This window comes from Pinus tabuliformis, chromosome 5_1, assembly GCF_031772625.1.
Source record: "Pinus tabuliformis cultivar Carrire ecotype Pingquan chromosome 5_1, CPIR1, whole genome shotgun sequence".
In the NCBI taxonomy this organism is placed as follows: Eukaryota; Viridiplantae; Streptophyta; class Pinopsida; order Pinales; family Pinaceae; genus Pinus; species Pinus tabuliformis.
Window position 1 is genome coordinate 837,766,881 of NC_142305.1, and position 14,410 is coordinate 837,781,290.

Genomic DNA, 14,410 nt, shown 5'->3' on the forward strand with positions numbered 1-14,410 from the left:
ACTCATTCAAAATTATTTTTACATCAATATGTCATTTTTTACAATCAAAAATATTTTACAACAATATTTCTTATGCTATACATTATAACATTGTACATAATCAGAAATTTTTTTGGCCTCTTCTTATTACAACCCATATAATTCAAAACTTTTTCATCCATTTCTGCATTTTCATCTTCTAGCTAGGGTTGTTATGATGATGATTGTAATTGGATCCTCTAACGCATTGCACCCTAGTCGTGACGTTCTCATGGAGTCGAGGATTTTGTGAGGGAGCATCATAAAAAAAATATTAAATTTATATGGCCAATTATCGATTGTCATTGAAGTAGTTTTCTAATAATAAAAAATACCTTTGCAATGCAATTATTTACCTTGTGTACTAGTCAAAACCATTGCAATTACTTCCTCATGGTCCTCTTCTGGTTGAGGATCCTCCTGTATGACATGTTCTGCCATTCAAACCACAAAATTTATAAGTAGACAATCATAAGTGAATAAGTGCAAAAAAAGGTACATACTTTATCAATACGAAATTATTAAGTATATGATTAATATACAACCCTATTACCATTGTGGCCCTCATCTTGGGGTTGCACCCCACTGTCATGGGGTTCCTCGTGAGTATCAAAATGTTTTGGATGGTGTGCACTATAAGAGGATTGATGCTCAGTAGTCATGGGATCATCTATATTTGTACTACTCCCCTACTAATTAAATCAAAGAAACACATTAGATTTATATCAAACATGATTGTATTTTATAATTAATGAAAGGTTAATGTGGATTGATTTTTATTTACCTTCTCTTTCAAATTGGATCTTGGGGTTTTCCCCATGTTTTTTCGGCATTCTAATACACCTTAAATCCGAACTTGAAACCAATCTAAAATTCTTCCTTTGTGGCTTGATTTCTGAATACATCACCCTGCATTGCATAAGAGTATTGATTTTTGTTATTTGGTAGCACAATTACCAGAATGTTGGAAGGTGATATAACAAATAATATTGTTAAGAAGTTTTGGTTACTTGTAATTCGTGCATGTAGCATCAAATAGCCACCCTAGCCCAATTTGTGTTTCCCATGCTTCTCAAGCCTTGCCTTAGCTTCCTTCGAAGTGTCAGGGAGCCTATGCAAAATTTCAAATGTGTTATATACTACAATTTTATTCAAAACTAAAGAAAACTAAATGTATTGAATTCAAGATATAATTTGTATCTTGCTTGAACAAGTGGTGTTTTCCCTTCTTTTCTCATTTCCTTCTCCTTTGCGTCCTTGATGAGGCCCTTCTATTCCATATTAGGAATCATGGTATGGCACTCATACCTAGGGTTTTCTACAATTTTTTTCCTATAGTGGTCTCGTAGTTGTTTTAAGTGTCTTATGATGGTGGTGGTGACCTTGGTTTTATTGAAGATATCTAGCCCGAATAGATCTTCAAGGTAGTCCATAAGCTCCTTTCTAAGGTTGGAATTTTGGAAATTACACCTTCCACGTATGGTGGGCACAAAAATAACTAATGGTTTGTCATCCATTTTTGTAAAAATAAAAATTGTTACCTACATGCAAAAAGATAAGATAATTAGTTTAAAAATATATATATATAAATGAATCATATTTTATATAGAAACACATGAAACACTAAAATAATAATAATAATAATAATAATAATAATAATAAATAAATAAATAAATAAAAATAAAATAAAATAAAATAAAATACTAGGAATTTTTGGTGTTTTTATTGGAATTCCTTCCTCATTCACCAAAAATGTGCAGTCAATTTTCCCCATGCTCTTAACATGTGATGCTCCAGGAAATGAACCCATAATGTCATCAGTACTAGGGTCACCTCTGTCACCACCTAATCTAGAGCTTGGTTGTGTGTTTGGCTTGGGGGTCATGTGCTCATTGGTCAAAACTAATGGTGTGGACCTAGTGTCAATACTAGGAGCATGACCACTCAAAGGTGGAGTAGTGAATAACTACCTCACATAAATATGTTGGGTGCTAGTGTTGGACAGACACTCATGCTGTGTCTCTTCAATTTCACTAGTACCAACAATGAGCTTATGATCAGCTGACTACTACGGGGGCGGGGGGGGTGGAGAATTTCCTCCAAATAACTCTACAGAAGAAAGAAAATACTTTTTCAATTAAATAATGTAAAATAAAAAATAAAAAGAAAAAAATAAAAACCTTCATAATTAAACTTATGACATTAAAAAAAAACTCACTTTAAAATATGGTTATTACCTTGTATGACCAAAGGTCTTCTCTTAATTTCTTGATCCTAGGCTCAGCCACAGGATTGCCACCCCTATTGTGAATCAACTCCATAATTTCTTTGTTCATTTTCATCACATACTTTCTTATTGTCACCTCAAGGTTGGGGGATGACCACAAGTCTTCCTCATCAAGAACATCATCGTCATGGTGCTCAGACTAAATATTTCAACAAAAGAAAAGTTATTATTTTTATTATATAAACAAATAATCAAAATTTCACATTAAATGTAAAGAAAAAATATTTTTTTTTTCTTCTAACTGTGCAGGTGCTTTTCCACACAAATCAACCTATCACATAATAATATAATTAGAGTAGTGAAATATTTTTTAAAAATGTTAAACAATAGGTATCAACATAAAATTTAATTGAGGGACATATAAACGCATAAAAACATGATGAACAAATCAGAATCTGTGGTAAAATTTGAAGTGAGTAGAATGTGAAAAGAAATATGAAGTTTTGTGATATAGGATAATGCAAACCTAAATTAGTTGGTATGACATCCTTGAGGAACAATGTATAAAGATCATATTTGAGAATCTTCTGCTACTTAATCCAAGTTTCTTGTAAGAAAAATGAATGTCATCAAGATTGAATTCCATTATGAAATGATGCCTGTTATCTCATTGATGTGATCCCTCTATGGCATAATGGTGTTATGTTTGGAAATCCTTTTGAGGAATAGAAACCTTCTTTGATAATCAAGTTGTTCAAGAAGAACTTGATGTAATACATGATTTAGACCACTTGGATAAAGCATGGGATTGTGTGAAGTTCAGGAATATGTCCTATAAGGACTTAGGGTTTGGTTGATTTTCTAGGGTTTTTGGAAAAATCCCCAAAGTAAGGTAATCTTGGTATAAAATATATATTTAAGTTTTGACATTAGGGTTTGTGATTAAAACCCTAATATGGATCAAAACCCTAAGATGAGTTATTGAAACAAATAAAAACCCTAATGATGTCTAGATCGATGAGGTTGAGAAGTACAAGATGAAGAGGGAGTTGTTGTCATTCATAAAAGATAAGTTCTCTATCTCTCTTCCTTTAACATTATTGATTGCTTTAGTAAATATAGTCTCTTTCTTTATTTTCATTTCTTGATTGTATGTATTCTTTTATAATATCCCCATAAAGGATTAGTGGTACACACTAAAGACTATCTATGCTAGAAGCAGTTATAATATCAAAACAAAGTCTATGACTAGTCCTTGGATTCAACGGAAGATTTGAATCTTGAAAACTAAGCAAGAAAATCACACTCGTGTCATTATATATATCCAAGGATTGAAAAAGACTTTGGCAATGGCACCAAGTTTTTATCATGAAAATCTACATTAGCAGACCTGCCTAATAATTATAGATGGTTAACCCTGCCATTGTTGGACACCTCTTTGTTTTGTCTGGTGTTTTTTATAGTATCTTAGAGGTGTACCTAGGGTTTGTATGTTGTTGTCAAATGTACTGATTTGTAGAAACCTTCATTTTATTATTGAAAAGAAGCCTCATTCTTGAGTTGTTTGTATTGTTAGAAAAAATAGCTACGGTCGTTCTTCATAATTTTCATTCACTAGAAAAGGGACTCTCTAAATTACTGGAAATTGTGGTATCAAAAGATTGATGGAGAATGTGGAGAATTCCCCCAAATATTCGCATTGAAATGGTGGCCAAGTACATATTGATTAAAGAAGAATTACTTGTTTTCTATCAAGGGTTTCTTATGTTGTTCAGAATATGCATTTAAAATAGAGGAATCAATTTATGAGAAAACATGGAAATGAATCTTTGTTCCTGAAATTGAGATATGTGTAAGCCTTGGAGCCATCAGTCACAAGAAGGTATCACCAGATCGTGGATATTGTTGGTAAATACATAGAGATATGGTCTCCATAGGAGGAATTATCTCTGTGTTGAAGAGAACCTGTACCAAAAACCCTTGGATTAATAACTACAAGTGCCAGCGATTGAGTAGAATGCCAAGCGCATGGAGTTGCAATCATTAGTTTTGGGTAAAAGAATTTATATGTATTATTACTTAATCGTCCTGGTTTGCTGAAATATTAAGATTGTTTGAGGGGAATTTTTGACAAGTAGAAATGTTCCTACATCAAGTACCCTCAAAAACCACAAAAAAATATGACTAAAATCCCAATGAAGAAAACCCTAGCAACTAGCTCCTTGGTTCATGAATAATTGAGAAGAGGTTGCAAGGATTACCATTTTTTAGTCTCCAGCTATTTCTTATTCCTGCTCAAATCCTCTGATCAGACTCCAATGTGTACCAAGGTAGCTCACAACAGGACCTCATAACGGGATGAAAGGGCAACCCTTGTTCTCGCTCTTTGCTTGCATGCACCTGTGAATGAAAGGGAAGGGAATGAAAGGAAAGGAAACTTGTAACGGGATGAAAGGGAAGCCCTTCTTCTCGCTCTTCACTTGCATAAGGAAAGGAAAGTGAACAACGATAGTGGAAATTGATAATGGTAAACAAAAGCCTTTTGGGCATCCCCAATTTGCAACTCTCGCTTGAATCATAAAATTTTAAAAATATATTAGCACATATTGTAACGTAGCATATCATTTTCTAAAATAGTTAAAGAGATATAAAAGAAATCATGAACATGATTATTTTTCAATAATGATATATAATATAAGATGAATATTTAAAAAATAGAAATCATAATATTCTTTAAAGATAAATATTCTTCAAAATAAATATGCATATATATTTAAAAACTATTATCAAAATGATAGATATTAATAGGTATTTTAAAATGTTGAATTTGGCTTGTTTTATATAGAGTGAGCCCCACACACATGCGTTCATTTTCATTAGAGAAGACTATGCATACACATTTAAAAAATATTACCAAAATGATAGAGATTCACACGAATTTTCAAATTCCAACATTAATTTGGTTTATGTAATGTGAAACATCAAGTATGTCAAGCCACACCAAAATTTAAAGTAGATGTGTTGGTTAACATGTACATTTGTAATAGTATTGTTTTCCAAAATAGTGAATTTTTAAGAATGTGCAAATTATGAAATACACCCATGCACTACACAACTACAAAAACATAAATAATCATCATGATACTTTTCAAAATGATGCAATGATAATCATCCTCATCCTTTTCAAAATATTAGCACGTATGTGAAGGCCCGATAAATAATTCATATACAAATACCAATTATCTTGCATAATCAATCCCTATAGGTCCTTAACAAGGTGATGCATATATAATTCTTTTTGTGTCATATATTTGGTTGTCCAAGGCCCTATCCATCACCCATATATGCTAGAAGAATCATTTACAACCATTAACATTTCCTTTGTTTCCAAAGTCATCATCAAGGTCATGAGACCAATCCTTGTTGTGTATGATCTTGCAAATATCTACATAAACATAGTTACCAATCAAATGAGAACTATTGCCTCAAAACGGGTACTCGGGCCCAAAAATCCCAAAAAAGCATGAAAAAACAACCTAAAAATAAGAAGTGTTGATTCTGCATCACCATTTTTTTTCAGAGTAAATTTTCAATATTTTTTAAAACTAACAGTAAAAAACAATAAAAGCCATTTTGTTTGGCGCAAAAAACACCTTGAAATCGAAAGTATTGATGCCGGAATAACGTCTTTTTTTCAGGGTACATTTTCAACATTTTTTAATAATGACGTTAAAATTAAAATATCATGACTCTGAAAAACTTTAAATTTCCAACGATTTTCAAGCATGACATTAACGATAAAATATCACATCTTTGAAAAACCTTAAAGTTCCAACGATTTTTAAGCATGACAATAAATTTAAAATATCATTTCTTTGAAAAACCTTAAAATTCCAACAATTTTCAAGCATGATGCTAAGAAAAAATATTTATAACTATTTTCAACCATAACATTAAAGATAAAATATCATGACTTAGAAGAACATTAAAATCATGACAATTTTTTAACCATGGAATTAAAACCAAAGATTATGACTACAAAACAATCTTAAGTTTTAAAAATATTTCAAGCATGACATTATGGAAAAAAATTATGACTAAAAAAACTTTAAAAATGAAGACTTGAATGAAAGAGTTATTATACCAAAAATATTTTTTTTAAATGCTAAATGTATAGTGATTTTAAAATCTTAGCTTAAGACAACTTAATACATTGCAAAAAAAAATTAAAATCAACTATCAAATTGACACGCAGTGTAGGTGAGCTCAACCCATTGTAATGAAAACTTAAAGACCAACCATGAAATTAACACATTGTGGGGCAGACTCGATTCATTATAACAAAAACTTTAAAATCAACTAACAAATTGCACATAATGGGATCGGGTTGCTAGACAAGCATCGACATGGACACTACAAAAAATATATATATATATATATATATATATATATATATATATATATAGAAAAGAAAGATACATAAGAAAATAATAACAAGTAATAAAACATAAAAACATGACAAAAAAAATCAAATATAAAAAAAATATATAGTAATGACATAAAAAAATATATAAATAAATAAAAATAAAAATAAATAAATAAAATTAACCATACCATGTAAAAAATTTCAAAAATAAGAAAAAAGGAAAAAGTAAAAAAAAAAATCCAAAAATCAAAATTACAAAAATAAAATAAAAAAATCCCCAGCCACCCCGAGGTCCAACTGGCTAGCGATGGCAAGGGGACGATTCATGACAAAAAAAAATTAAATGTTATAAAAAAAAAAAGAAAAAAAAAACCCAGAATTATCTTGTAAAAATGAAAAATTTAAATAAAAAATAAATAAATATAAAAACAGAAAAGTTAAAATATATATATATAATTTAAGATTAAAAAAAAAACAACAACAACAACAACACTTTTTTAAATTAAAAATAAAATCATCATTTAAAAAAAAAAAAAAAAAACAAAAACAAAAACAAAAACAAAAAACAAAACCCTATAAGAATGTAAAAAAAAAACCAAATTTAACTTGTAAAAATAAAAAATTGAATAAAAAAATAATGGAAACAAAAAAACAAAAACAAAACAAAAACAAAAAACAAAACAACATGAATAAATAAATAAATAAATGAAAATTTAAAACATATATATAGATATAAAATTTAAAGAAAAACAAATTAAACCAAAAAAAAAATCTAGAAACATTTTTTTAAGTTAAAAAAACAAATAAAAAATTAAAACCTCATTAAAAAAAATAATAATAATAATTAAGAAAAAAGAAATTAAATTAAAATAAAAAATCAATTAAAATAAAAAAGTAAAAAAAAATTAAATTAAATAATTAGAATAAACAAAATAAAAAATAAAATAAAATTTTAAGAATTGTTTTTTTCTAATTAAATTTATAAAAATAAAGAAATAACATAAAAGAAAATAACAAACAAAAACTAAATTATAAAAATTTAAAAAAAAAAATTGAAAAAAAAAAAATTCAAAACATTAAAAAAAAAAAAAAAAAAAAATATATATATATATATATATATATATATATATATATATATATATATATATATATATATATATATAATCAATATATATAGATATATAACAATTAAAAAATATTAAAAAAACAATTCTAAAAATAAATAAATAAAAAAAACAATTAAAAAACATTAAAAAAAAATATTAAAAAACAATTAAAAAAAATAACCCTCCTCCCCACTCTCTCTGCCTCTCCCCACCCCCTCGCTCCCCCTCCTACCACCCCAGCCCCTCTCCCCTCACCCTCCTCCCCTTCCCACACCACCCTCTCTGTCATGCCCCCAATTCTTTTTTCGTTTAATTGAGCGGGTGCGGCACCGCCTAAGTTAATAACTTGTTCACCGTTAATTAACTTTGCGAACTACGCCTTCAACAATTCATAATAAACATGAATTCATATTATTAATGTGCGGAAACCATCAACAATATAAGAATAATAATAACTCGACAATAATATAAAAGAATAATCTTTTATTATATATGCGGAATTTTTACATGACCGGGAGCCGTGCTCAACCGGCGTTCAATAAACGGGAGGGCGCCCGCCCGTGCAAGAGCGCACGACGGTCTGCCAAGACTCCACCAAGAATACAATAATACAATATTACAAGTTCACACAATTCGGCGTTGGGCGGGCGGGCGCACCCGTGCACGACCCTTGCCCAAGCCACAACCCAAACCCAATGCGACTTCCGTGCGGTAGGCGCCCACGCATACTAGCCTACTGTGCCCAATACCTTCGCCCGTCTTGGCGGGCTCATACCCGAGCTGCGGTAACACCAACCTGTGCCTGCACCCAAATGCGCACACCGTTGTGCGATGTAGAGCGAAGTCCTTCGGTTGATTGTTAAAATGAACCGCAGTCCATTCAATATATATGCTAGCGAGGTTGCAAGTCCATCCTCGACCGACCTCCAAAATATTAACGTGAACACCCATACTTTGTTTGCCTCCAACGTCGGCTCGCCCAAGTGTGGGTGCGTTCACATATGCGGCCGCTCATCGTATATATTCCACAATCTCGCCAATAATTGCGCGCACACACATGACGAACCTTCGCATACTTAGTCGATTTTTCACGATGGAGGGAGCGCGCGCCCGTGCCCAAGAACGCAGGGCGTTACATTCTCCCCCACTGGAAATCGTTGTCGTCCTCGACAACATACCATCTCGGTAGCCATCCACCAAGATCATCAATGCCCATGATGTCAACTCCTCCACATACTGCAATCATCATCGCAACATATGTAGAACCACATCTCCACCATGTCTCGCCTTGGTAACCATCTGTCACTAAGACCACATACCAAGGTATGTCATATATCAGATGTCCATGATCATCGACCACCCTGTCACAATCTCCTCATGCTGCTCTCCACCATGGAAGGTTGATCCCTCCAACTCAAGCTACATGTCCACTGCAACAATGTGTCAAACTCCATCATGTCATCACCACCATGTGCAAAACTGCCCATGATATGTCAACAAGTGCTAACACACCTCAAACATGTGCCAACATCTCATCTCAACAATATGTCATATATCGGAAGTCATCTCAATCCATGATCATCAACCACCATGTCACAATCTCCACATGCTGCTCCATTGTGGAAGGCTGGTCCCTCCATCTCAAGCTACATGCTCACTGCAACATATCGTGTCGACCTCATCATGTGTTGTCCTCATGTGAACCGCTGCCATGATACTCCAACACAATGCTAACATATCTCTGCACACTGTTAACCCCCATGTCTGAACTAATTGGGTAGCTAATCCAACCGTCACGCCCAAACCATGAGAATGCACATCCTCATGCCACCATCAGTCGTTCCTCAAAGCATCCTGTCACATCTTGAACTCGATCAAGAATCCATCCATATAAGTAAACCATGCTTAGGTCCATGAAGTAGTCCTCATCTCAACTTGCAACATGTCATTCATGATGTTTGGTGTCAATGTGCTACATGAAATCAGCCACATCTATCCCAACATCATCATGTGTGTGTGTGTCTCCTCCATATGAAGAGATCATCTCCCCAAACTCCAACTCTCGGTATGCCACATCCAAGTTCATGAAGCTACCTCCATCACATTTGCAATGTGTCAACCCTCAAGTCTCCATAGAAACAAGTATACATCTGCCTCATCTATCCATGTGCTGCCCATGATCATATAGATCAATCAGCTCCCATGTGTCAAAAGGTAGTTGAGTCTCGGCTCAACCCATGCTCAAGTGTAGCCACTAAGGCATCATCATCAACGTAACTCCTTCACTCCAAAGTGTCTCATATCGATCCTCCACATCAAGTCACTCTTTCAAGTCACACCCATGCATGTACTTGAAAGTATGCACCCCATCCTGCATCAAAGTCTCTGACCTCAGCTCCTCAATGCATCAGATCCTCCACCATATATGGAGTCCCCAAAATCCATAAATCATCCCCAACCAACACTCTAGCAAGCATACAAGTCTCGGCCCAAAGGTCCCTGCAAGATGCCTCAGCTCTCCATGTAGTAGGAATGCTCCATAGTCTGCTCACAACTCCATCCAAGTCCATGGTCTTGTTGTACAAGAGTGCACAACCTCTCCATCGGCTCACAAGTCTCCATGTCGCACTAGCAAATCCACCTGCACAATATCCCTGCTTTGGCACTCCTCATTGGATGCCCATAAGTGACACCTCTACAAGTGCTCCACATAATGTCCCTGCATAAGACTGCCATGCTTCATGTCTCCAACCTGATGTCCATGACTATGTTGCCCATGTAGTCCAACCAAGTAGACCTATCACAACAATCGGTCATCCTCATCCAAGTCTACAATCTTCGGTTTAGTGAACTCGGTCACCCAACCATATCATCATCATCACGAGTCCCTTCCATCATAGCTCCCCCACTGAAGGTTCCACCAAGACTATCTCTTGGTCTCGGCCATGAGAAGTCCACTCAAGCAACTCAGGTGTGTGCCCTTCAACCTGTCCATGTGTCATGCCGGGCACTTAGCCAATTCTCCATATGGCTAAAGCATGACCCAATCCTCCACAACAATCATCATGTTCCTCCGTTATCACGGGCCCTTGCACCTTTCATCACAAGGTCACAAGCAACCCCAACAAGTCCTGCAACAATCGACAATCCTTGCTTCTCCATACAAGGTCTCATCATAGACATCCATGGTAAGATCCTCCCTAGCATTGGCAAACTGGCTTTGCCCTTCCCTGCATATGGTCCATCCACCAAATGCCCAAATGAAACACAAGTATCAATACTTACTTCATCATCATTGTCATGAGGTTCCTCCATATGAGTATCCTCATCCATCCATGCTGGCAAACTGCACGATCCTGGTCCAACTTGATCAATCTCAAGTTCATCCTCCATCATGGTCATGTCTGCAACATCTTCAATCATCATCACTTCCTCTTCCTTGATAGCACAATCTGCAACTTCACCTTGCTCCATTGTCCAACCAAGTTGAAGAAGCTCTCCTTCAACATTCTTTTCCAAGACTTCAAGCTTATCTCGGATCCGAGGATTCTCTTCCTTCAACCTCTTCAACCTGTATAAGGTAAGCAAGAGCTTCCCTTCACCTTCTCCCAAACTTGCCATGCCTTGTACTTCTTCTTCCCCGGTTCATACTTTGTTTGGTCCAAAGACGCCCAGACCGTGTATACCTGCCCACACGCAGTCCCACTTGCCCACCTGACAAGTGCCCAAATCGTATGACCAGCACGTAGTACCGCCTGCCCAACTCTACGACACCTAGTTCCAACCTTTACCAGCTTCACCAATTTCCCTGCAACCATGAACCAGCCCTTGTTCCACTTCGTGTGTGAAACTAACTTCCTTCACCTGCAAGTACCTGCTTCCACTGTCACGAGGAAACTTGCTCAAATATCAACTGTCAAGTGTATGTACACCTGCTTCACCCAGCTTCCTGCAAGACTCCTCCAAGTCTTCAGACTAGCTCTGATACCAACTTCACTTCGGTGAAGTTGTGTAGCAGCTTCAACCTTCAATCCCGTGAATCAGCTGCTCTGATACCACCTGTCATGCCCCCAATTCTTTTTTCGTTTAATTGAGCGGGTGCGGCACCGCCTAAGTTAATAACTTGTTCACCGTTAATTAACTTTGCAAACTACGCCTTCAACAATTCATAATAAACATGAATTCATATTATTAATGTGCGGAAACCATCAACAATATAAGAATAATAATAACTCGACAATAATATAAAAGAATAATCTTTTATTATATATGCGGAATTTTTACATGACCGGGAGCCGTGCTCAACCGGCGTTCAATAAACGGGAGGGCACCCGCCCGTGCAAGAGCGCACGGCGTTCTGTCAAGACTCCACCAAGAATACAATAATACAATATTACAAGTTCACACAATTCGGCGTTGGGCGGGCGGGCGCACCTGTGCACGACCCTTGCCCAAGCCACAACCAAAACCCAATGTGACTTCCGTGCGGTAGGCACCCACGCACACTACCCTACTGTGCCCAATACCTTCGCCTGTCTCGGCGGGCTCATACCCGAGCTGCGGTAACACCAACCTGCGCCTGCACCCAAATGCACACACCGTTGTGCGATGTAGAGCGAAGTCCTTCGGTTGATTGCTAAAATGAACCGCAGTCCATTCAATATATATGCTAGCGAGGTTGCAAGTCCATCCTCGGCCGACCTCCAAAATATTAACGTGAACACCCATACTTTGTTTGCCTCCAACGTCGGCTCGCCCAAGTGTGGGTGCGTTCACATACGCGGCCGCTCATCGTATATATTCCGCAAGCTCGCCAATACTTGCGCGCACACACACGACGAACCTTCGCATACTTAGTCGATTTTTCATGATGGAGGGAGCGCGCCCCCGTGCCCAAGAACGCAGGGCGTTACACTCTCCCCCCGACCCTCCCCTCTGCCCTCCTGTCTCCCCCACGGCCTTCGGCCCTCCCCTCTCCCTCCCCCCCGGCTCTCCCCTCTCCCCCTCTCCCACCCTCCCCGCCCCCGTCCCACCCCACCTGGCCCTCCCCGCTTGCCCGGACCCTTAGCCAGCAGCCTCTTGGCCGCTGGTTGAGGGTTTGGGTGGGCAAGGAGGGTTGGGTGGGGAGGGAAGGGGGGCGGGGGTGGGAAGCGGCGGATGGGAGAAGGGAGGGCCGGGGGGGAGGGGAGAGGGGAGGAAGGGGGTGGGTTGGGGAGGCGAGAGGGTAGGAGGGGGAGCGAGGGGCTAGGGTGAGGCAGAGCGAGGGGGGGTTTATTTTTTTAATTGTTTTTTCTTAAATAATTTTGCTAATTGTTTTTTTATATATTTTTTTTATTTTTTTAATTGGTTTTTAATATTTTATGGTTATGGTTATATATATATATATATATATATATATATATATATATATATATATATATATATATAATATTTTTTTTATTGTTTTCTTAATTTTTTTAATATGATTTTAAATATTTCTGTTATTTGTTTTTTTTATATCATTTTTTTAATTGATTTTTTTAATAAATTTTTGTAATTGTTTTATTTTATTTTATTTTTCTAATTTTTAAATTTAAATATTTTTTAATTATGATTTTTTTTTTTAATGTTTTGAATTATTTTTTTTAAGTTTAATTTTTTTTTCAATATATATATTTTTAATTTTTATAATTTAATTTTATAATTTTTTTTTTTTAATTTTCTTTTATTAAGACTTCTATGATCCATAATAATTTTAATAGCATCTTTCAGAAAAAATCACACAGGAGATATTCTCATCGACGTGTTTCGAACCAGCCAATGTGGTTCATCTTTAGCACAAGTTGAGGAACCAGATCCAGGCATTGTAATAAATAGATGTAGAGAGTTGCTAACTAGCCGTTAGCTAGTAACAACTAGTTTGACTAAGGGCAGAAATTGGTAAAGTTTTTGAAGAAAAAAGGGTAAGGGAATCTAGTTAAATAATTTATTAAAGAAAAATTGATAAAATAATATTATAAAACAAGAAGTTAAAATATGTTGATTTAACAAAATAATTAATTTTTATTAAAACTTTTTATAACCTTATTAATGAATATTATTATATATGATATTCTAAAATATATATATATTAATGGTTTAATCCTATTCATATCCCAAATATTAACTAATATAAAAATTATTTTATAGAGTCATAAAATAAATAATAGGTGGATTAACAAATAATAATAAAAAGTAATAATAATATGTTTAGGGGAATAGCGAATATTAAAATGACCAATAATAATATTAAATAGTAATAAAATTGAGATACTATAAATTACAAAATTGATTAATATATATATATATATATATATATATATATATATATATATATATATAGATATATATTGGGAAGAAAGCGTAGGAATCCAACATCTGCTGATACTCCAACCATCATCCTTATTTAAATTAATAGGTCTCTTTTCAATTTCTAAGGCCTCCCTAAATTTACGATGATGAAAATGGTTGATCCTCGCAATGACCCTAGCCTCTTCGATGCAGATGTGATGATTGGTTTTTTCTGCATGCTCTTCCATAGCGGAGGAGTGAGACCTACCATGCTTGATGTTGGCAGCATGTTCACAAATCCTTTGGTTTATTGATCGAGCAGTC